This window comes from Rattus norvegicus, chromosome 8 (assembly GCF_021556685.1).
Source record: "Rattus norvegicus strain SHRSP/BbbUtx chromosome 8, alternate assembly SHRSP_T2T, whole genome shotgun sequence".
NCBI classification, from domain to species: Eukaryota; Metazoa; Chordata; class Mammalia; order Rodentia; family Muridae; genus Rattus; species Rattus norvegicus.
The window spans coordinates 63845283-63871080 of record NC_141541.1 but is presented as its reverse complement, the minus strand read 5'-3'; the positions used below and the strand labels follow the sequence as shown (position 1 = coordinate 63871080).

The 25798-nt window shown below is 40.5% G+C and overlaps 1 protein-coding gene and 1 pseudogene across 10 annotated transcripts in view; both read left to right on the top strand.

Moving 5' to 3' along the window:
* Positions 1-25798, top strand: part of Scaper (S-phase cyclin A-associated protein in the ER) — a 387677-nt gene that overhangs the window by 197766 nt on the left and 164113 nt on the right.
* LOC148004143 (RNA-binding protein EWS pseudogene) lies at positions 11960-14132 on the top strand (annotated as a pseudogene). The gene has a single exon (XR_015627695.1). The product of XR_015627695.1 is annotated as an RNA-binding protein EWS pseudogene, transcript variant X2 (transcript).

The window sequence follows — 25798 nt, the reverse complement described above, 5'->3', positions numbered from 1 at the left end:
GACGCCAGAGGAAAACACCAAAGGCCATCTGGAACCCTGGTGCACTGAAGCTCCCGGAAGGGGCGGCACAGGTCTTCCTGGTTGCTGCCACTGCAGAGAGCCTGTGGGCAGCACCCCGCGAGCAAACTTGAGCCTCGGGACCACAGGTAAGACCAAATTGTCTGCTGCAAGAGAGCTGCCTGGTGAGATCAGGACACACAGAGGCAGAGTTCATCTAGGACCGGGCACGTCCTGTGTTTGCCGGAGGTCCCACGCCTGCGGATCCCGGCCCGTAGCAGCTCTCTACTCCCAGACCCTGTGGGAAAGAGACCTCACCACCTGATCAGGTGGGCACTCCTGAGGCTGCAGAGCGGAAGAGACCACCAACACTGCCCACCCCTGCCCACATCCCTGGCCCAAGAGGAAACTGTATAAGGCCTCTGGGCTCCCGTGGGGGAGGGCCCAGGAGCGGCAGGACCCCTGCCTAAGACACCGCCGGAACCTGAAGGAAACAGACCAGATAAACAGTTCTCTGCACCCAAATCCCGTGGGAGGGAGAGCTAAACCTTCAGAGAGGCAGACAAGCCTGGGAAACCAGAAGAGACTGCTCTCTGTGCACACATCTCGGATACCAGAGGAAAACACCAAAGGCCATCTGGAATCCTGGTGCACTGAAGCTCCCGGAAGGGGCGGCACAGGTCTTCCTGGTTGCTGCCGCTGCAGAGAGCCTGTGGGCAGCACCCCACGAGCGAACTTGAGCCTCGGGACCACAGGTAAGACCAACTTTTCTGCTGCAAGAAAGCTGCCTGGTGAACTCAAGACATAGGCCCACAGGAACAGCTGAAGACCTGTAGAGAGGAAAAACTACACGCCCGAAAGCAGAACACTCTGTCCCCATAACCGACTGAAAGAGAGGAAAACAGGTCTACAGCACTCCTGACACACAGGCTTATAGGACAGTCTAGCCACTGTCAGAAATAGCAGAACAAAGTAACACTAGAGATAATCTGATGGCGAGAGGCAAGCGCAGGAATCCAAGCAACAGAAACCAAGACTACATGGCATCATCGGAGCCCAATTCTCCCACCAAAACAAACATGGAATATCCAAACACACCAGAAAAGCAAGATCTAGTTTCAAAATCATATTTGATCATGATGCTGGAGGACTTCAAGAAAGACGTGAAGAACTCCCTTAGGGAAACACAGGAAAACATTAATAAACAAGTAGAAGCCTTCAGAGAGGAATCGCAAAAATCCCTGAAAGAATCGCAGAAATCCCTGAAAGAATTCCAGGAAAACACAATCAAACAGTTGAAGGAATTAAAAATGGAAATAGAAGCAATCAAGAAAGAACACATGGAAACAACCCTGGATATAGAAAACCAAAAGAAGAGACAAGGAGCTGTAGATACAAGCCTCACCAACAGAATTCAAGAGATGGAAGAGAGAATCTCAGGAGCAGAAGATTCCATAGAAATCATTGACACAACTGTCAAAGATAATGTAAAGCGGAAAAAGCTAATGATCCAAAACATACAGGAAATCCAGGACTCAATGAGAAGATCAAACCTAAGGATAATAGGTATAGAAGAGAGTGAAGACTCCCAGCTCAAAGGACCAGTAAATATCTTCAACAAAATCATAGAAGAAAACTTCCCTAACCTAAAAAAAGAGATACCCATAGGCATACAAGATGCTTACAGAACTCCAAATAGATTGGACCAGAAAAGAAACACCTCCCGTCACATAATAGTCAAAACACCAAATGCACAAAATAAAGAAAGAATATTAAAAGCAGTAAGGGAAAAAGGTCAAGTAACATATAAAGGCAGACCTATCAGAATCACACCAGACTTCTCGCCAGAAACTATGAAGGCCAGAAGATCCTGGACTGATGTCATACAGACCCTAAGAGAACACAAATGCCAGCCCAGGTTACTGTATCCTGCAAAACTCTCAATTAACATAGATGGAGAAACCAAGATATTCCATGACAAAGCCAAATTTACACAATATCTTTCTACAAATCCAGCACTACAAAGGATAATAAATGGTAAAGCCCAACATAAGGAGGCAAGCTATACCCTAGAAGAAGCAAGAAACTAATCGTCTTGGCAACAAAACAAAGAGAAAGAAAGCACACAAACATAACCTCACATCCAAATATGAATATAACGGGAAGCAATAATCACTATTCCTTAATATCTCTCAACATCAATGGGCTCAACTCCCCCAATAAAAAGAAATAGATTAACAAACTGGATACGCAACGAGGACCCTGCATTCTGCTGCCTACAGGAAACAGACCTCAGAGACAAAGACAGAAACTACCTCAGAGTGAAAGGCTGGAAAACAACTTTCCAAGCAAATGGTTGGAAGAAGCAAGCAGGAGTAGCCATTCTAATATCGAATAAAATCAATTTTCAACTAAAAGTCATCAAAAAAGATAAGGAAGGACACTTCATACTCATCAAAGGAAAAATCCACCAAGATGAACTCTCAATCCTAAATATTTATGATCCAAATACAAGGGCACCTACATATATAAAAGAAACCTTACTAAAGCTCAAAACACACATTGCACCTCACACAATAATAGTAGAAGATTTCAACACCCCACTCTCATCAATGGACAGGTCATAGAAACAGAAATTAAACAGAGACGTAGACAGACTAAGAAAAGTCATGAACCAAATGGACTTAACAGGTATTTATAGAACATTCTATCCTAAAGCAAAAGGATATACCTTCTTCTCAGCTCCTCATGGTACTTTCTCCAAAATTGACCATATAATTGGTCAAAAAACGGGCCTCAACAGGTACAGAAAGATAGAAATAATCCCATGCGTGCTATCGGACCACCACGGCCTAAAACTGGTCTTCAATAACAATCAAGGAAGAATGTCCACATATACTTGGAAATTGAACAATGCTCTACTCAATGATAACCTGGTCAAGGAAGAAATAAAGAAAGAAATTAAAAACTTTTTAGAATTTAATGAAAATGAAGGTACAACATACCCAAACTTATGGGACACAATGAAAGCTGTGCTAAGAGGAAAACTCATAGTGCTGAGTGCCTGCAGAAAGAAACAGGAAAGAGCATATGTCAGCAGCTTGACAGCACACCTAAAAGCTCTAGAACAAAAAGAAGCAAATACACCCAGGAGGAGTAGAAGGCAGGAAATAATCAAACTCAGAGCTGAAATCAACCAAGTAGAAACAAAAAGGACCATAGAAAGAATCAACAGGACCAAAAGTGTTCTTTGAGAAAATCAACAAGATAGATAAACCCTTAGCCAGACTAACGAGAGGACACAGAGAGTGCGTCCAAATTAACAAAATCAGAAATGAAAAGGGAGACATAACAACAGATTCAGAGGAAATTCAAAAAACCATCAGATCTTAGTATAAAAACCTATATTCAACAAAACTTGAAAATCTTCAGGAAATGGACAATTTCCTAGACAGATACCAGGTACCGAAGTTAAATCAGGAACAGATAAACCAGTTAAACAACCCCATAACTCCTAAGGAAATAGAAGCAGTCATTAAAGGTCTCCCAACCAAAAAGAGCCCAGGTCCAGACGGGTTTAGTGCAGAATTCTATCAAACCTTCATAGAAGACCTCATACCAATATTATCCAAACTATTCCACAAAATTGAAACAGATGGATCACTACCGAATACCTTCTACGAAGCCACAATTACTCTTATACCTAAACCACACAAAAACACAACAAAGAAAGAGAACTTCAGACCAATTTACCTTATGAATATCGACGCAAAAATACTCAACAAAATTCTGGCAAACCGAATCCAAGAGCTCATCAAAACAATCATCCACCATGACCAAGTAGGCTTCATCCCAGGCATGCAGGGATGGTTTAATATACGGAAAACCATCAACGTGATCCATTATATAAACAAACTGAAAGAACAAAACCACATGATCATTTCATTAGACGCTGAGAAAGCATTTGACAAAATTCAACACCCCTTCATGATAAAAGTCCTGGAAAGAATAGGAATTCAAGGCCCATACCTGAACATAGTAAAAGCCATATACAGCAAACCAGTTGCTAACATTAAACTAAATGGAGAGAAACTTGAAGCAATCCCACTAAAATCAGGGACTAGACAAGGCTGCCCACTCTCTCCCTACTTATTCAATATAGTTCTTGAAGTTCTAGCCAGAGCAATCAGACAACAAAAGGAGGTCAAGGGGATACAGATTGGAAAAGAAGAAGTCAAAATATCACTATTTGCAGATGATATGATAGCATATTTAAGTGATCCCAAAAGTTCCACCAGAGAACTACTAAAGCTGATAAACAACTTCAGCAAAGTGGCTGGGTATAAAATTAACTCAAATAAATCAGTTGCCTTCCTCTATACAAAAGAGAAACAAGCCGAGAAAGAAATTAGGGAAACGACACCCTTCATAATAGACCCAAATAATATAAAGTACCTCGGAGTGACTTTAACAAAGCAAGTAAAAGATCTGTACAATAAGAACTTCAAGACCCTGAGGAAAGAAATTGAAGAAGACCTCAGAAGATGGAAAGATCTCCCATGCTCATGGATTGGCAGGATTAATATAGTAAAAATGGCCGTTTTACCAAAAGCAATCTACAGATTCAATGCAATCCCCATCAAAATACCAATCCAATTCTTCAAAGAGTTAGACAGAACAATTTGCAAATTCATCTGGAATAACAAAACACCCAGGATAGCTAAAGCTATCCTCAACAATAAAAGGACTTCAGGGGGAATCACTATCCCTGATCTCAAGCAGTATTACAGAGCAATAGTGATAAAAACTGCATGGTATTGGTACAGAGACAGACAGATAGACCAATGGAATAGAATTGAAGACCCAGAAATGAACCCACACACCTATGGTCACTTGATTTTTGACAAAGGAGCCAAAACCATCCAATGGAAAAAAGATAGCATTTTCAGCAAATGGTGCTGGTTCAACTGGAGGGCAACATGTAGAAGAATGCAGATCGATCCATGCTTATTACCCTGTACAAAGCTTAAGTCCAAGTGGATCAAGGACCTCCACATCAAACCAGACACACTCAAACTAATAGAAGAAAAACTAGGGAAGCATCTGGAACACATGGGCACTGGAAAAAATTTCCTGAAGAAAACACCAATGGCTTATGCTCTAAGATCAAGAATCGACAAATGGGATCTCATAAAACTGCAAAGCTTCTGTAAGGCAAAGGACACTGTGGTTAGAACAAAACGGCAACCAACAGATTGGGAAAAGATCTTTACCAATCCTACAACAGATAGAGGGCTTATATCCAAAATATACAAAGAACTCAAGAAGTTAGACCGCAGGGAAACAAATAACCCTATTAAAAAATGGGGTTCAGAGCTAAACAAAGAATTCACAGCTGAGGAATGCCGAATGGCGGAGAAACACCTAAAGAAATGTTCAACATCTTTAGTCATAAGGGAAATGCAAATCAAAACAACCCTGCGATTTCACCTCACACCAGTGAGAATGGCTAAGATCAAAAACTCAGGTGACAACAGATGCTGGCGAGGATGTGGAGAAAGAGGAACACTCCTCCATTGTTGGTGGGATTGCAAACTGGTACAACCATTCTGGAAATCAGTCTGGAGGATCCTCAGAAAATTGGACATTGAACTGCCTGAGGATCCAGCTATACCTCTCTTGGGCATATACCCAAAAGATGCCCCAACATATTATAAAGACACGTGCTCCACTATGTTCATTGCAGCCTTATTTATAATAGCCAGAAGCTGGAAAGAACCCAGATGCCCTTCAACAGAGGAATGGATACAGAAAATGTGGTACATCTACACAATGGAATATTACTCAGCTATCAAAAACAATGACTTATGAAATTCATAGGCAAATGGTTGGAACTGGAAAATATCATCCTGAGTGAGCTAACCCAAACACAGAAAGACATACATGGTATGCACTCACTGATAAGTGGCTATTAGCCCAAATGCTTGAATTACCCTAGATGCCTAGAACAAATGAAACTCAAGACAGATGGTCAAAATGTGAATGCTTCACTCCTTCTTTAAAAGGGGAACAAGAATACCCTTGGCAGGGAATAGAGAGGCAAAGATTAAAACAGACACAGAAGGAACACCATTCAGAGCCTGCCCCACATGTGGCCCATACATATACAGCCATCCAATTAGACAAGATGAATGCAGCAAAGAAGTGCAGGCCGACAGGAGCCGGATGTATATCGCTCCTGAGAGACACAGCCAGAATACAGCAAATACAGGGGCGAATGCCAGCAGCAAACCACTGAACTGAGAACGGGACCCCCGTTGAAGGAATCAGAGAAAGAACTCGAAGAGCTTGAAGGAGCTCGATACCCCTTATGAACAACAATGCCAATCAACCAGAGCTTCCAGGGACTAAGCCACTACCTAAAGACTATACATGGACTGACCCTGGACTCTGACCTCATAGGTAGCAATGAATATTCTAGTAAGATCACCAGTGGAAGGGGAAGCCCTTGGTCCTGCTAAGACTGAACCCCCAGTGAACGTGATTGTTGGGGGGAGGGCAGTAATGGGGGGAGGGTGGGGAGGGGAACACCCATAAAGAAGGGGAGGGTGAGGGATTAGGGGGATGTTTGCCTGGAAACTGGGAAAGGGAATAACACTCGAAATGTAAATAAGAAACACTCAAGTTAATAAAAAAAAGAGAAAAAAAAATTTTGAAATGGTCTAAGATCTTTGAGATAGCATTCTTGATGGTAAAATAAATACAAATATTTCACCTTAGGCCTCAGATAATTTCTTTCTTACTACGTTATTTATTTACATGTGTGTAAGGTCGGAGGACAACTTATGGGAGTCGGTTTTTTTCACCATGTGGATCTCAAGGATGAAGCTTCAGTGGTCAGGCTTGGCATTCAGTGTTTTACCTGCTGTGCCTTCTCACTGGCCTACTTCAGATAATTTTTATTAAATAATTTGAGAAGGACAAACAGACTAGCACATCAAAAAAGACAGACAAACAAAGAAACAAACAAACAAGCACAGAAAGAAGTAAGCTGTGGTGAGTCTTACAAGAAGCCATGACTACAGGCTTTGTAACTCCTAGCAGGGGCTACAGAGATACTCTAGGTGGCTGTGAAGGAAGTGAAATACAATCTTGAAATTACCTACGAGAATTAATTAGCACTAGTGACTGAGTAGATCTCCTATTGAAGACAGTAGGATCGGGCAAAGGCAAAATATAAACGAATTATGCTGTTAGAAAGGTAATGAGTTCAGTTGGTGACTCAGATGTTGTGGATGAGACTCAGTAGATAGTGTGCTGTTGACATATTTGCCCAACTTGTGCAGAAAAAAAAATCTTTGGAATCTTAGAACATAAATGATCAAGACTGAAGAAAAACCATGTTTTGAATGAGAATCCTAAGAGTCCTCAAGCAGAGCTGACGGGTGGGGATGTGTCCAACTCTGCAGAGCTGAGTATCTGCACAGGTCTCCATCGCCAAGTTTACTAGGGGTTCCAGATCACTGCACAAGACTAGTAACCCAAGAATGGAACAGAAGCAAATATAACATTCACTCTGGATAATGATAACAGTCTCATTTCAAATCATTTCAACAAAATTTCCAAATAGAGTATTGGATAGTAAAATAAGTAGGCATATAAAGAGAACACTGGCAGAAATAAAAATCTCTATAAGCTGACTTACTGACTTTCTATAACTATGCTTACAAAATGCAAGGCTGAATTCCTTTTTTTCTTAAAGACATGTAGCATGCGTAAGAGAAAATGGACATTTGAGACCTGAAACCTGTAGTAATCAAAAATAACAGTAGTAATAAAAATAATGATAAAAACTGTTGGATATAGAGAGAATTAGTATTCTAGAAGATAGTTCTTAAGAAGGAATTTAGTCTAAACTTGTAGAAGGAGGAAATATACAAAAATAAGAGAAGAATATTAGTGGTATGATATCTAGTAAATAGTGGACCGCAACCTTCGAAATGCCCTTACCCTTTAATACAGTTCCTCATGTTGTAGTGACCCTCAATCATTAAATATTTCATTGCTGCTTCATAACTATAAATTTGCTATTATAACAAAATGTAAATATCTGATATGTGACCTCTATGGACGTCATGACCCGCTGGTTGAGAACCACTGCTCTAAAAGAGACTAGAGCAGAAGTAACACTTGAAGTAATTGTTACTAAGAATGTTCCAAGAACTACAAATTAACCCACAGATTTAAGATCCACAGTGAAGTCCACTCAACATTATAATAAAGGAGTGAGAGGACCCACTGACAAGCCATCATCATTCACAAATTTGGATTCTCAATTCCTAAGCAGAATTTTAGCAAACTGAATCATAAGTGTGTGTATATATGTGTGCGGGTGTGTTCTCTCTGTGTCTGTATGTGTGTAGAGAGGGGGCTGTTCTCTCTGTCTCTGTGTGTGTTTGTGTGTCGGGGGATGTTCTCTCTTTGTGTGTGGGGGTGTTCTCTGTGTGTGTGGGGGCTGGTCTCTCTGTCTGTCTCTGTGGGGGGGTGTTTTCTCTGTGTCTGTGTGTGTGGTGGGGGAGGTGTTCTCTCTGTGTCTGTGTGTGTGTGTTTTAAGATAAACTAGTATTTTAAAGCAAAGCTGGGGTTGGGGATTTAGCTCAGTGGTAGAGCACTTGCCTAGCAAGGGCAAGGCCCTGGGTTCGGTCCTCAGCTCTGGAAAAAAAAAATTGGATTCATTGATGATATAATTGGCTTAATGCTGGGAAATTAAATTAACAGAAGAAATGATCATTTGAGAAATACAGTCAAAGAATTTGGTAAGTTTCATACCAAGTCGCTGTAAAGATCCATATTAAGCCATGATGTGAGGAAATTGAAATTTTCTCAGTCTGACAAAATATATCTACAAAAAATTATATCAAAATCAAACCAGTAAAATGTTAAAAATGTCCCCTGTAAAATAAGAAGCAGAAGAGGAGTGCTTACTACTACTAATTCTCAAGTACTGTTTAGCAGGAAAAAAAAAGACAAAGTATAAGACGAAAGGAAAAAGTATTTATTAGCTATGATAGAATTGTATATAAATTATTTCCATAGAAATTATTATAACTATCAAGTTTCTTTGTTTTTTAGAGGATTTTTAAATTTACATTTCAAATGTTATTCCCTTCTCAGTTTCCCATCAAAAACCCCTATCCCATCCCTACTCCCCCTTCTTCTATAAGGGTGCCCCCCACCCATCCACACACCCTTTCTTGCTTCCCCGCCCTGACATTTCCCTACACTGGGGGGTTAAGCCTTTACAGGATCAAGGGCTTCTCTTCCTTTGATGCCCAACAAGGCATCCTCTGCTACATATGCAGCGGGAGCCACGGGACTGTCCATGTGTACTCTTTGGATGGTGGTTTAGTCCCTGGGAGCTCTGGTTGGTTGGTATTATTGTTCTTATGGGGTTGCAAACTTCTTCAGCTCCTTCAGTCCTTTCTCTAACTCCTCCAATAGGGACCCTGTTCTCAATTCAGTGGTTGGCTGTGATCATTTGGCTCTGTATTTGTCATGCTCTGGCTGTGCCTCTCAGGAGACAGCTATATCAGGCTCCTGTCAGCATGCACTTCTTGGCATTAGCAATATTGTCTGGGTTTGGTGGCTGTATGTATATGGACTGAATCTCCAGGTGGGGCAGGCTCTGAATGGCCATTCCTTCAGTCTCTGCTCCAAACTTTGTCTCCATGTTTCCTCCTATGAATAATGTTTCCCTTTCTAAGAAGAATTGAGGCATCTGCACTTTGGTCATCCTTCTTCTTGAGCTTCATGTGGTCTATAGATTGTATCTTGGGTAATTCGAGTTTTTGGGCTAACATCCTCTTATCAGTAAGTGAATACCATCTGTTTGTTTGTTTGTTTGTTTCTTGTGGTTGGGTTACCTCAGGGTTATCTTACTAAGGATGATATTTTCTTGTTCAATTCATTTGCCTGTGAATTTCATGAAGTCATTGGTTTTAATAGCTGAGTAGTACTCCATTGTGTAAATGTACCACATTTTCTGTATCCATTCTTTTGTTGTGGGCTATCTGGTTACTTTCTAGCTTCTGGCTATTATAAATAAGGTTGCTGTGAACATAGTGGAGCATGTGTCCTTGTTATATATTGGAGCAGCTTTTGGGTATATGTCTAGGAGAGGTATAGCTGGGTCCTCAGGTAGTAATATGTTCTATTTTGTGAGGAACCTCCAGACGGGTTTCCAGAGTGGTTGTACCGGCTTGCAATCCCACCAACAATGGAGGAGTGTTCCTCTTTCTCCACATACTTGCCAGCATCTGTTGTCACCTAAGTTTTTTATCTTAGCCATTCTGACTGGTGTGAGGTGGAATCTCAGGGTTGTTTTGATTTACATTTCCCTGATGACTAAGGATGTGAACATTTCTTTAGGTGCTTCTCAGCCATTTGATATTCCTCAGCTGAGAATGTTTTGTTTAGCTCTGTACCCCAATTTTTAATAGGGTTATTTGATTCTCTGGGGTCTAACTTCTTGAGTTCTTTGTATATATTGGATATTAGCCCTTTAACGGATATAGGATTGGTAAATATCTTTTTCCAAGCTGTTGGTTACCATTTTGTCCTAATGATAGTGTCCTTTCCTGTGTTAGTCAGGGTTTCTATTCTTGCACAAACATCATGACCAAGAAGCAAGTTGTAGAGGAAAAGGTTTATGAAGCTTACACTTCCACATTGCTGTTCATCACCAAAGGAAGTCAGGACTGGAACTCAAGCAGGTCAGGAAGTAGGTTGATACAAACGCCATGGAGCGACATTACTTACTAGCTTGCTTCCTCTGGCTTGCTCAGCTTGCTTTCTCATAGAACCCAAGATTACCAGCCCAGGTGGCACCACCCATAACGGACTGTGTCCACCCCCCCTTGATCACTAATTGAGAAAATGCCTTACAGCTAGGTCTCATGAAGGCATTTCCACAACTGAGGCTTCTTTTTCTGTGATAACTCCAGCTTGTGTTAAGTCGACTCAACTCTGAGATAGTGTGTCTGTCTTTGTCACTGAGGTGCGTTTACTGCATGCACCAAAATGTACTGTTTAACATATCCAGTCACTTAATTTTAAACGGAGATTAATTCCAAATGTTAAAAACCTAAACTTTTAGAAGATAACATTAACTAATATCCATTTACTTTGCTGTTTTGTGCAGCTGGTGGTTAATGTAGCTCAGTTATATATTATTAGACCTGTGTGAGGTCCTGCATTCAGAACCAGTCAGTGTTTCTCTCAAAAATATATACAACTATCATTAAAAAGAAATCTGTATGAATTTGACTTTTAAGAATAGAAACTTATATTCAATAATATATATCTATAAGAATAAAAAGCATCTGGGGTTGGGGATTTAACTCAGTGGTAGAGCGCTTGCCTAGGAAGCGCAAGGCCCTGGGTTCGGTCCCCAGCTCCGAAAAAAAGAACCAAAAAAAAAAAGAATAAAAAGCATCATGGGGAATTTTATATGTGTAATTAAAAGATTTTTGTATAAATTAAGAAGGAATTAATCAAATTCTGAAGAATTTATACTTTGTTCAAAGAATAAACACTGTTAGTAACAGAGAAAATAATTAATTGATTATTCATTCTAATAGAAGAAATTGAAATAACCAATAACCTCAAAAATCAGCTTTTTTACTAATCAGGAAAGTTTAAATCAGGAACTCATTTTTTAGAATATGATTTATGTCACAGGATGGCAGAATTTCCAACACCTGGAAACAAGACGCTGGAAGGAGGCCCAGAGCATTGGGGACATATCCGTACAGGGACACGTTGGGACTGTCACTTCTGTCAAGTTTGCTCTTATTAACTGAAGTCGTGAGCATGTATGTGTTGTGAGCACAGTATGCAAAGACAGCATTGATCATAGAGACTTACTCAAATATCAGTGGCTAAAAAAGGCAAATTAATGATTGTCTTATAATATAATATTTATTGAATATTATTATCAGCAATGAAAACATAAATTGGGTGAGAGGGAACAGACATTGAGAGAACAAGGAGGAAGGAGAGAAAATGGAGTCCAAGGATTACAATACCTATAGCCAAGCTGCAGCCCAGAAGGGCTACAGTGCTTATACCACCCAGCCAACTCAAGGATATGCACAGACCACCCAGGCATATGGGCAACAAAGCTATGGAACCTATGGACAGCCTATTGATGTCAGCTATACCAAGGCTCAGGGTACTGCCACAAGGGCAGAGTGCATATGCAATCTTGGACAGCTTCCCACTGGTTATATCAGGCCAACTGTCCCCCAGGCATACAGCCAGCCTGTCCAAGGATATGGCACTGGTACTTATGACACCACCACTGCTACAGTCACCACAGCGCAGGCCTCTTACACAGCTCAGTCTGCATATGGCCCATCGCCTGCCTATCCAGCCTATGGCCAGCAGCCACCTCACCTACAAAACTACAGGATGGTAATGAGCCTGCTGAGACCAGTTAACCTCAATCTAGCACAGGGCTTATAACCAATCCCGCCTAGGATATGAACAGGGTAACTACAGTTATCCCCTTGTATCTGTGAGCTACCCAATGCAGCCAGTCACTGCACCTCCATTTTATCCTCCAACCAGCTACTTTTCTTCACAGCCAACTAGTTATGATCAGAGAGCAGTTACTCTCAGCAGAACACTTATGGACAGCAAGCAGCTATGAACCACTGAGTAGCTATGGTCAACAAAGCAGCTATGGACAGCAGCCTCCCACTAGTTACCCCCTCAGACCGGATCCTACAGCCAGACTTCAGATCATTATAGCCAACAGAGCAGCAGCTACAGGCAGCAGAGTTCATTCCGACAGGACCACCACAGTAGCATGGGTGTTGATGTGCAGGAGTCTGGAGGATTTTCAAGACCAGGAGAGAACCAGAGCTCGAGTGGCCCTGATAACCAGGGCAAGGGAAGAGGGGGATTTGATCGTGGAGGCATGAACAGAGGTGAGTGGGGAGGAGGACTTGGTGAAATGGGTGAAATCCGGAGAGCAAAGTAGCTTTAGTAAGCCTGGTGGACCTATGGATGGAGGAGCAGATCTTGATGTAGGCCTTCCTGTAGACCCAAGAAGACTCTACAACAGTGCAGTTTATGTGCAAGCATTAAGTGACAATGTGCCTCTGGATGATCTGGCAGACAAGAGAACTGGACAACCCATGATCCATATCTACCTGGATAAGGAGACAGGAAAGCCTAAAGGTGATGCCACAGTGTCCTATGAAGATCCACCAACTGTCAAGGCTGCCGTGGAATGGTTTGGTGAGAAAGATTTTCAAGGAAGCAAACTTAAAGTTTCTCTTGCCCAAAAGAAGACTCCAATGGACAGCATGTGGGGTAGCATGCCACCTCGTGAGGGCAGAGGGATGTCACCATCACTTTGAGGAGGTCCTGGAGGACCCATGGGTCACATGCGAGGCTGTGGAGGAGACACAGGAGGCTCCCCTCCAAGAGGACCCTGAGGTTCCCAAGGGAACCTCTCTAGAGGAGGAAATGTCCAGCGCCAAGCTGGAGACTGGCAGTATCCGAATCAGAGCTATGGAAACCAGAACTTTGCCTGGAGAACATAATGCAACTAGTGTAAGACTCCTAAGCCCCGAGGGCTTCCTTCCACCACTCTTTCCAGTTTCAACTGATTATCATGGCCAAGGTGGCCCTGGTGGCATGTGAGGAGGAAGATGTGGACTCATGGACCGTGGCAGTCCTGGAGGAATGTTCAGAGGTGGCAGAGGTGGAGACAGAGGAGGCTTCCGATGTGGCTGTGGCATGGACCAAGGTGGCTGGAACATATGGGAGGAAAAAGAGGCAGATGTGGAGGACCTGGGAAATGGATAAAGGTGAGCACAGTCAGGAAGGCAGAGACCCGCCCTACTAGAGACCTGCAGAGCTGCCTTGATGACCATATTTATTTTTTAAACTAAAAAATGTTTTAAATTTATAATTCTATATTTATAATGCTCAGGGTATGACAGCAGTATGATTATTTCTTGCCTATACTTAAGTATTTTCACTATTTGTGAAGAAACATTAAAACATGTTAAATACTAAAAAAAAAAAAAGAAAGAAAAAAGAAAAAAAATATAAGTAAAATTCCAGTAATGTAAAATTCAGAAATAGCCAAGTATGTCTGCCTGTTTCTCTGCCCCCCCGCTCCTCTCTCTCTCTCTCTCTCTGTCTCTCTCTGTCTCTCTCTCTCTCTCTCTCTCTCTCTCTCTGTCTCTCTCTCTCTCTCTCTCTTTCTGTGTGTGTGTGTGTGTGTGTGTGCACGCACGCTCATGGGAACGTGTGTCTCATACATGTATGTGCGTGTACACACACACACACATTCCAGTTTATACATAGGTGATAAACAGAAAAATTTTAATGTTTTCTCCGAAGAGTGACTATTCAGAGAAGCAAGTGTATAGAGGACCCATCACTCGGGTGGCTTTGTTTTTCATTGTTGTTGTTGTTTATTTTTGAGCTAGATTATTACTGTGGGCAGACTGATCTAAACTCTGAAACTCAAGTGATCATCTTGACTCTGTCTCCACAGTGCTACAACTATAGGCACCCTGACAGGTGGAGCTTACACTCTTGACTGCTTCTATTCTTTTCACAGACAGAGTCATGTTCATATTACAACTATTCTTTACATTCTTATTTTTTTCTATTTGTCAGCTTAAAGTTATTACAAATTCAAGAAAAAATAAATTGTTCTAAACAAAAGAATCCTGTTACAGAAATGCTGAATTATTTCATATTTATTTCTAAAACATTTTTTTGTATCCAAAAAGACATTTCCCTTATTTTTACTATTTTGTTGAATTTGGTACAAGTGAGCATGATTTGTAATTGCTTTGACATTACTCTATGATGATGAACATTACTTTTATGATTGGATAGTAAGAGCGTCCCAGGAATTTTCTGTGGTTTATCAGTAACATGAGACATTTGTATGCTGTTACTGTAAGTAAACAGTTTAAGCAGACAGACTGGATGTGGAGTTTATCCAATTGCCCTTACTAAGTTTTTAGATTGCTGCCAAATTTAAATCGAGATTCAGCTGTTAATCTTTTAAACCTGAATAAGCAAGCCACATAGCTAGCAGAATTCCCAGTTTGAACTAGGATGAGGAAAGGCAAATCACAGTGTACCGTGTAATGTCTCTAGCCAACCTCGTCATGTATGGGGTTTTCAAGTTTTATCATGGAAATTTATATTAACACACAAAGAACAAACATTAAAATTCCTCTCTGTCTTTTTCCCAGCCATTTTCAGGTCCTCACCACTTGCAGATACTTAGCACACACCTAGGGTGAGAGAGGGTAAATCACTGAGCCTTGAGACTTTTCACCAGTAATTAAATTCAGAACACCGTGTTCAGGCTTGTAGGCATTGCCGGTCTGCCACAAGTCTGTGGTGTTGTTTGGTTCTTATGTCTTCTTTTCAGCTGGAAGTTTTCAGTGTAGAACGTCTGGAAAGTCATTTTATGTCCTCACTCTCCTCGGCTTACACAGCTGCTTCCTCCGAGCATCAGATAATTAACTAAAATAGCTTCTATGGCTCTATATTTTGTCAGAAATTGATATATGTTTATAGCCCAAAGAAAAAGAAATGTTTTGTTAGATGTTACTTAGCTACCTCGAGTTAGAAGCCTCAAGACATACTAACAAATGAGGTTCTATAGTCTGGAAAAGTTTAACATATGAATTGTATTTTTTTTTTGAAAAAGGACATTTTTTGTTTGTTGCTGTGGTGGTTGTTTGCCTTTTCAAAACAGAGTTTCTCTGTGTAACTCTGGCTGTCTTGGAACTCACTGTGTAGACCAGGCTGGTTTTGAACTCACAGAGATCCACCTGCTTCTCCCTCCCAAGTACTAGGATTAAAGGTGTGCACTACCACCACCCAACTAAGAAAGGACATTTTTGAGGTGAAGAAAATTGACTCTTAAAGAGGCAGCAGGAACTTTCTGGAAAGATGATAGAAATGTCATAAATTTGTTTTATGTGGTAATTAAATGCATGAGTCAACAAAGTTCATTCAGTTGAATACTTTAATTTGTATATTGTGTCATATGTCATGAGTAAGGTATTTCATGAAATAGATTGTGTGGATATCATATCTAAAATAGACCTTCCTAAGGTAAGCCTTTCTTGATACAAACATAACTGCCTTTGTCATTTTATCTGGAATTACTTAGTGTGAATTTATGAAGGCAGTTTTTTAAAAGTCAAATGCATTTATAATAAAAACTCGTAGATGAGTATTGGTGGTACTGATTTATAGACACATTTTTCACATAGTTTTGATAACTTTGTTATAACTGTTCAAGTTAACTCTTTGTGGATTATTTTTCCATTATATTTTGGTCCTCTAGCCTTTTGTAACAAGATATGCATTTTTTTTATAGATCACATGTGCATATAATGATTTAAAATAATCTTACCAGTGGCCATTTGAGAAATAGAATCTTGCCACTATCCTGGAGCCTTTGGTTTTCCCTCCTTTTTTTTTTTTTTTTTTTTTGTAGTTTCCTTCCTAGTTTTATCATGAAAATGTCATTTCTGATGCACTTTCTCCTGAGAATAAACCTTGCATCTTGGCTGGAAAATAAAACATGGGGTATGAAAAAGAAGATGAAATACCAAAATATTTTAGAACAGGAGGTAATAAGGGGAGATTGAAACTCTATCCTAAAAAAAAAAAAAAAAAAAAAAAAAAAAAAAAGAAACTCTATCCTGCAGGGAAATTTTTAACATAGGGAGTTAAATACACACTAGCTTCAGAAAGTCTCTTCAACTGACCAGGTTCACTAGGCCCCTCACTCCCCAAGACTAGTCATTACAGAAGCTCTCTCAGACAAGCCCAGAGCCTGGAAGAAGCAGAGACCAGCTGAGGCACCTGGAAAAGCTTCCCTCCAACCTGCTGAGCTGCCTGCGGTCTGTGTACTGTGCTCCAGGGTCCCTGCTTTGTGAGCTGTCCCTCATGCCCAAGTGGGCTTCACTGATGCAACACTTCTGTCCCTAGTAAATGAGCACTCACCCATACCCAAGTATAACTCATTGGTTCACCAAGCTACATTTGGGTTATCGGTTGGGGGAAATGTAGGCTATTTTCTGAGGGCCGAAGGTGTTTTTAAGTTGTGAAGTAAAGGACTAGAGAAGGAAGGGGTAATGAACGAGTTGGACTTCTAAGAGGTAGCAGACCAACTGTTGTTGCTGTGGAAACATCAAGGTTTGTGTCAATGTGGACAAAGAAAACATAGTCAGAAATATCATTTCTGGTTAGATGTAAGTTAAAACACACTAGTATAACAATGGAAGTAAAACAATTGGAAATGATAGGAAAACCATTAAAAGAACTAAAAAGGATTTGTTTTTGTTTTAGTTGAAATTGGCAATAGCGTGAAAGAAAGGACAGTAAACTCTACGTGAATGTCTTCCCCTGGTTGGGATGCTGTTGTTGTCTTCTTCTGCATTATTTGGTAGCCCCACAGATGTGGGGGTAGAATGCTGTTGCATTCATTCAGATAAGTTCTATCACTGTGCCCCAGATCTACGTGAGCATGGACTTGTGTTAGAGTTCCCCCATAGCCTAACACCTTCCAGTCTTCTCATAGTGAGTTAAAGATAGCAGGACTTTCCATGATTCAGAATCTGAAGGGAAATTATAGGACTGCAAACCTGTATATCTGTGTGTATAATTAGGATATTGTGTTGGGTTTCACTGCACACTTCTGCCATCTATTGATGGTGGGACAAAGAGTAATTTTTCTCTGTGTCTATCTGTCTGTCTGTCTGCGTTTCCAGTTTAGGTTTTAAGGCCACTCCCTATACATTCTCATGCTAACTCTGCTCCAGACACACTATTTGGTTTTCAACAGCTCAGACTTCTGTTTCTAAAACTCCCTTTGCCCTTCTTATGAGTGTTTCTGGTGAGGCTACTTCATGCTGGTCAGTGGGATGCCTGTGGCTGCTATAGCAGCACAGGTAGCAGTAGATCCCATTAGAAGCCAAGGTCCTCCTGGAAGACATATGCTAGCATGCATAGCTCTTGATGGTTGGTAATTTAGGGGAAAGAAGCTTAATATGGTGGTATAGCAGTCCTAGTCCTCATTCAGACATAGCTTTTCACCCACCATCGTAGTCAGAAATTTTTGGTTGAGTTATTAAAAGAGTACTTTTAAGCATGTATTCTGGTACTTCATGATAAAACTGCCCCTGAGGAATTCTTAGGTCATCTATACAGACCCTTAATCTACCTTTATACTAAGCTAAGCAGTTTTCCAAAGCAATTTCACCCATCTGTCTTCCTATTAGTATGTGAAGGCCCTGGCTCTTTTCCCCCTTAAAATATGAGTGTAAGATTTAAATTTTTGTCAATTTTGTGCTATTGTAAATACCTTGTATAGTTTTCAGGTAGAATTTTCTATTGAAAGGTTCAAGCACTTTTACATATTTTTTGACCATTTGGGTTTTTGTTTTTATGGGATACCTATTTAAATTTTTGAGTTTTTTCCACCATTCTATAAGAATATTCTCTCTCTCTCTCTCTCTCTCTCTCTCTCTCTCTCTCTCTCTCTCTCTCTCTTCATTTTTATTAACTTGAGTATTTCTTACTTACATTTCGATTGTTATTCCCCTTCCCAGTTTCCAGGCCAACATCCCCCTAGCCCCTCCCCCTCCCCTTCTATATGAGTGTTCCCCTCCCCATCCTCCCCCCATTACCGCCCTCCCCCCAACAATCACGTTCACTGGGGGTTCAGTCTTGGCAGGACCAAGGGCTTCCCCTTCCACTGGTGCTCTTACTAGGCAAAAGAATTTTCTCTTAAGTTTAGACGCCATTCTTAGTTTTTTCAAGTATCCTCAAAGTATCTACTTCTACTCTTTGGCTTTCCTTTGGCTCTTTTGATGAAAGTTGTTATTTTCAGTGTGTCAAATTTATTGATCTCATCTTTTATACTAATAGTTTTCCCCTTATAAAATTTTATCCCACCTTCTATATTTTTGAGAATATAATTTTGCCTTTACTTTTAGTATCTGAATGGAATTAATTTCTCTTCCTAACATGAAAGAGACAGTTAATTTAGTTTTTTCTCTATCCAAATGATTACTGATAATCATTTTCATTGATTATTCTACTATAAAATAAAAGTTTATGAATATGTTACACTCTCTTTTAACTTTGTATGGTTCCTTTTTCTTTGTTTTCTAGCTGTTACAACTTTAGAAAAATTATTCCTAATTTATTAATTTCCTATCTGGTTACTCTGGTTTATTCTTAAAACAGTCCAACAAATGGTTAGTTATCATCATCATATTTTATTCTTTACGTCTAGGAAGTCTGTTTGGTTTTGTTTGTTTGTTTGATCTTCTGGGGACTTTTCAGGGTGTGCATGTGGGTGTAGAAGCCAGAGATAGAAGTCAGGTGTCTCCTTTATTTGCTTCTTAACCTTATTCTGGAAAACAGCATCTTTGCCTCAACCTGAAGTTCAATAATTCTGGTTGGCTCTCTGACCAGACAGATACTTGGAATCTCTCTGTCTGTATCCCCAGAACTGGGGTTATAAATCAGTCTGGGCCACCATGCCTAGCTTTTTATGTGGGTGCTGGGACCTGAATCAGTTCCTCATGTTTGTACAGAGATCCCTTTATCCTATCAGTGATTTAACGAGAGTGGCTGGCCAGTGAGTGAGCTTTCGTTATCCTCCCTGTCTCATCTCCCTAGTTCTGGGAGGATAGGCACACACCACTAAACCTGACATGGTATGCTGGCTCTTGGGGATCCAGACTCAGTACCTTATGCTTCTGTGTCAGTCAGTTTTCTCTCCGAACCATCTCCCCAGCCACTAAAAATGATTTCTTACTCTTTTTAGATTTACTTATTTTATGTGTATGAGTGCATATAGTCTATGCATCATTTGCATGTCTGGTACCTCCAGATACCAAAAGAGGGAGTCACAGGAACTCGAGTTACAGATGGTTGTGAACTGCCCTGTAGATGCTGTAATCGAATGTGGGTCCTCTGGAAGAGCAGCCAGTGCTTTTAACTGCTGATCCATCTCTCCACCCCAATTTCTTATCTTTTCAAAGACAAATTATATTTATACACAGATTATATAATTTTTATTTTTACTTTATACTATGTACTGTGTTGTGAATTTTGGAATTCTACATAACAGACATAGATTTACAGTTTGCTCAGCTCTTAATCAGGGTAATACTGGTCTTAATCAGGGTAATACTGGTCTTAGTCAGGGTAACACTGGTCTTAGGTTAATACTGGTCTTAGTCAGGGTAACACTGGTCTTAGGGTAACACTGCTCTTAGTCAGGGTAACACTGGTTTTAGTCAGGGTAACACTGCTCTTAGTCAGGGTAACACTGGTCTTAGGGTAACACTGCTCTTAGTCAGGGTAACACTGGTTTTAGTCAGGGTAACACTGCTCTTAGTCAGGGTAACACTGGTCTTAGGGTAACACTGGTCTTAGTCAGGGTAACACTGGTTTTAGTCAGGGTAACACTGCTCTTAGTCAGGGTAACACTGCTCTTAGTCAGGGTAACACTGGTTTTAGTCAGGGTAACACTGCTCTTAGTCAGGGTAACACTGCTCTTACGGGGTAACTCCAGGAGGAGCTCCTCCTCTTGCATTCTTTGGGGAGATTTGTGAAGGGTTGATGTTAGTTCTTTGATTGTTGGGTATATTTTGACAGTGAGGTCACCTGGCACTGAGTTTTATTTGTTGAGAGGTTGTCAGTTGCTTCATCAATACTTCACACTGATTTACATTTTCTGTTGAATCAGTGTTAATAGTTTATGTGTTCCTGTGAATTGGGTTTCCTTATTTGTGTTATTTCATTCATTGACATGATTGATACTAATATTTCTTATAATCCTTTTTGTTTCATAAACTGTCAATAGTCCCACTTTAATTTCTGATTGTGTGTGTGTGTGTGTTTGTGTGTGACTTGTGTCGTCTCCCCCACCCAACTTTTGATATCATTGATTTTTCTCTGCTATTTTTCTGTTCTTCACTTTGTTTATCTCCACTCTGATAGTATTCCCTTCAGCTCATTGGCCTAGGGGTTATTTACATCTCTCTTATGGTCCAAAATTAAGTTGTAATTTCATATTTTTCTTTTTAATATAACCGTAAGTTACACTCTGAACACAGTTTTCATTGTGCTCCATAAGTCTTAATGCATTGTATTTCATATTTATTTTAAAGTATTCTCTAATTTGAGTTGTAATTTCTTTCACCCATTATTTGTTTAAGAGTATATAACTTAAAAGTTGTTACCAAGTTTTCTGTATTTGTCTGCCTTTGATTTTCAGTTTCATTCTACTGTGTTCAGAAAAGAGGGTTTGCATAATTTCAGTATTTTGGATGTTATTGTTTTATAGTTATTGTTTTGAATTTTTATAATTTACAAATAAGTTATTGATTCATTATCTGAAAACCTCAAATTAAAAATGAATAAATATGTTCATTTGCTTAGTATTGCTTAGTGATTTCTGAAGTGATTTTTTTTTTAATTTATAGTAACATAAATTGTGAGTCACCACATGCAATTTGCATTTGTGGTTTTGTTTCTCTTTTGTGTTTTTATAAATTTATGCTGATTGAATTTGTTTTTTAACAATTTAATACATTAGATGGCTTATTCTGCTTGCATTCATACATATCTTCTTTTGTCACCTCTCTTCCCCTGGTCCATTTTTCAAATTCATTACCTTCTTGCTTTGTTTTGTAACCCTTTGGTTTTAACAATCTCTGCTACACTCATTTTAATCAGGACAGTCTGTGTGGCTGTGGGCTTCGAACTGTCCATTGGAGACTGGTAGACTTCCTTCGAACTGTCCTTGGAGACGTGGACTTCCTTTCGGTAGCAGTTTTGGGAAAACTGAAAGCAGTTGTTCTCTGTCCTTCACACCCAACCCCCAGCATGCCAGAATCTATCAGTTGCTTGTAGTCAGCAGGTATGGTTAGGATACCATAAGTTCCTCCCCACCTGTGACTGACTGGCTTTTTGGCATCTGCATCTTGTAAAGGTTGTTCAGACAACCACAGCTGCTGTGAGATCATTTTTGCAATGGCTGTATCATTGTCTAAACAAAGCATTTCATATTTCTTCTCTTTATCTTCTGGCTCTTATATTCTTTCTGCTTTCTCTTCCATCGTGCTGCCTGAACTTTAGAGGAACAAATGCATGTTTAGGATTAAGTAACTATCTCTGAGTATCTTGAACAGACAAGAGTCTCTGCATTTATCACCGTTCACCACAAAGAGAAACTTCTCTTAGTGAGGATGAGAGTAGCATTTGTCTAATGTTTAAGTATAGACTGCAATATGGACATCAGTGTAGTACTTCTTCAAAATGCTAGAACTAGAACAACCAGGCGAGCTGACCATACCACTCTTGGACATCTACACTAAGGACTTGATATCCCGTTACAGAGGTTTTTGCTCATCCATATTCATTGTGACTCTTCTCACAATAGCTAAGAAATGGACTCCATCAGTGGGTTTATGGATCATGAAATGCAATACAGATACTCAGTGGAATTTTAGTCAGCTGTAAAGAAAAAATAAATCATGAAATTTTCAGGTAAAGGAATTGAACTGGAAAAATTATGGTAACTGAGGTAACCATGTCCAGAGAGACAAACTGCCTGTTCTTTCTCATACGTAGATCTTAACTTTAAATCCTAGTGTTATATGCTTGACTTGGAACACCTGTAGATGCCAGGAAACTAGGAAGTGTCCACTTTTCAGGAGATGGCTTAAAGGAGGGGAGCTAATAGAACATAGGTGGAACTAAAGTAAAGAAGGATATTACTGGCTGCCTGCTGGAGCAGCTACCCAGAAGATCCAATTGCCTGTCAGGGTCACCAAGTAGGGTGGCCTGACCAAGTCGGCAGCCATCAGGCCCAGATTCAACCTTTCACATTGGTCATTCCTAAAACACTTTTCCATCTCTAAGCTGCTGGACTATAATGAGAAGCTGGTGGTACAGAAGCAGATCTGAAGGACACCATCACCACTGAAGATGGATTCCTGAAACATAGCTATGATTGAAGCAGTCTCTGCAATAGTACAGAATTTATGGTGCTAAAGAGACCAGAGGCTTTGAGCCAGACCAGTTACTCATTGCATTGAGTATTTGCAGATAGAGTTGTGTAGGCAAAAAATATACTGAGTAACATTGCAGTTTCCAGTGCCACTGTAATATGAACTTATGCTCCAGGGGTGTGGAGGACAGAGGTAAAGAGAGGCTGAACTATGTCAGTATCTGAGGCCTGAGCTACCACTCAGAGGCCATGGTGATCTATATGGCCTGTACTACCACCTGAGGCCATGAGGATGGCTAAGAGCCATGATGCAGCGAGGCCCATGAAGATGTGAGTAGCCTATGCTGCCACCAGAGTCCATGTTAAGGTACATGGGCCATGCTGCTACTTAGGCCCATGTTTGTTGACAGCCATGGCCTGTGTTACCACACCACGTGGGTGCCTGTGATCTGTGCTGCCACCTGAAGTCATGTTGATATCTGTGGTCTGAGCCGCCACTGGGGACTGTGTTGGTGTTCATGGCCATATTGTCACTGGAGTTTGTGGCATGTGCTGATGCCAGGGGCCAGGTTAATGCCCATCGTCCTTGCCATTACCAGATACCTAGTGCTATCTGGTCCATGATCCATGTTCCTGCCGACAATAAAGGACAAGGAAGCTTCTTTTGCAGTGATATCAATGTCTGCAGACTCATATAAGACAGAGAGACATGGAAGGCTTCTATGACAATCTCAACCCCTTCCCAAATCCTCCTAAAAGTAACAACCTAGAAAAGAAGCCATGGAAGAGAAGTTCAAAAAGTTGAAGTAAAGATGCTAAAGTGTAGCTTTCCACAATAGATGGCTACTAGCAGGGGTGTGGGTAGAGAAGGAATTTAAGGGACTGACCAAAAGTTTGACTATGCTCCAGTGACTATATGGACTAGACAAATTGGACTTGGTGTTTTGTTCTTGTTCTTGTTTCTTTATCTTTTAGGGGGCGGGAAAGGCACATGGTTGGGGTCAGGGGACACAGACCTGGGAGGACTGGGAAGTAAAGATGATTGGTGTGCATTATGTGAGATTCAGTCACACAAATAATCAATAGAAGTATGTTAGAAAAAAGTAAGTTCAATTCTGTTGTGGAGAGAGGGTAATGCTAAGTGGGGCAAGATTCAAACATAGATAGTGATGGGAGGGCAGGCAAGAGAAAGAAAGAAAGGTTAAGGAAGGAGACTTCGCCATAGTAAAGGGCATATGAGAAAGCCAAATGAAAGCCTGCTACTTTGTAAGCCCATTTAACATAATAGAAGGTGACTTTCCTGTGTAGTGGCACAATGGGCACAATGCTGGTTCTAGAAGCCATTGTTTATCAAACAAGAATCCCATTGCCATGCTGATGAGTTATTGGTCAGGGAAGGTCCCAGATACCCCAGAGAGCTTATATAAGCTATATAATAAGAAATAAAGAAAGCATGCTAGAACTGAGCTCGACTTGTCCTCCCTACTGGCTCAGCTGTCGTTGTGCTAGAAGACACTTTACAGGCTGCTGGGCAAAAGAAGGCATTAGTGTTCTTCTCATGCCCAGCTATGAGCCCTATGGAATACAATGCCATAGGTAAGATGTGCCCACTCCTGGAACGGTTTGATAGGAATAACTAGTGGCTTTCAGATTGGATGTGAAGCCAGAAGGAAATAAATGCCTGGTGCTCTTAAGTTGGCCTGGTTTGTGCTCTTCTTCTAATGCGATCACATTCCTTTGGAGGACCTCACTGCTTGATTTGAACAGTGTTCTGTCTGTTTTGGGATGTGATGGTGCTTGATTTTGGAAATGCTTCCTTTACTTTGTGTAGGTAATAAGACTACTACTATTTCTGGAGCCATTCTAAGTTCAAAGTCTAATTGTTTCTCATGAATAAGCAGATTTATTCTAAGGGCTCTGTGCTTCATGCTCCAGCTTCTCACCTGCTCCTGGAGTTTTGACTGGTGTTCTCTGTCTGGTAGCTTTAGTTTTTGTAAGCAAAGTGCAAAGATCTTTTTTTTTTCTTTTTCTTTTTTTTTTTTTTTCGGAGCTGGGGACCGAACCCAGGGCCTTGCGCTTGCTAGGCAAGCGCTCTACCGCTGAGCTAAATCCCCAACCCCAAAGATCTTTTATTCGTTTTTTTTTTCAGTTGTTTTCACCAGAAGTCTTGCCTTATGCCTTACTTAACCAGTTAGCCATTTTTGAACAGTGAAGTTCTAAAAGCATTTTAAAACTACATTTTAAAAATAAAATATTTATTGTAGTCAAAAACAATGTATAAATCCAGAATTTTATGACTTGGCTATTCTAAATAAATTAGTAATTTGTATAACTGTTTTATGCTTGATGTTGAGCCTTGTTTTACATGTTGGAAAGCAGTGTATGCCATTTTAAACTTAACAAATACAAGCTGAGGACTTGGTTTAATGGAGAAAGAGGCCTGCCTTGGCTGACAGTGCATAGCTTCTTTTAGAAAATCTGTATTGAAATTAAAACTTTAGGCATAGAGTTCATGTTTTTAAAATGTGTGGGAATATGTATGTGATTTACATGTAAAGTATGTACACATGGTGGCAGCAGGGCTGGGGAGGTACTTCCAGAGACCCCAGGAGTATGTCAAGTGTTCTACTCTGTCATTCTCCTCCTCTGTGTTCCATTGAAGGAGAGTCTCTCATTTAACCTGAAGCTAACCTGGAGGCCAGCAAG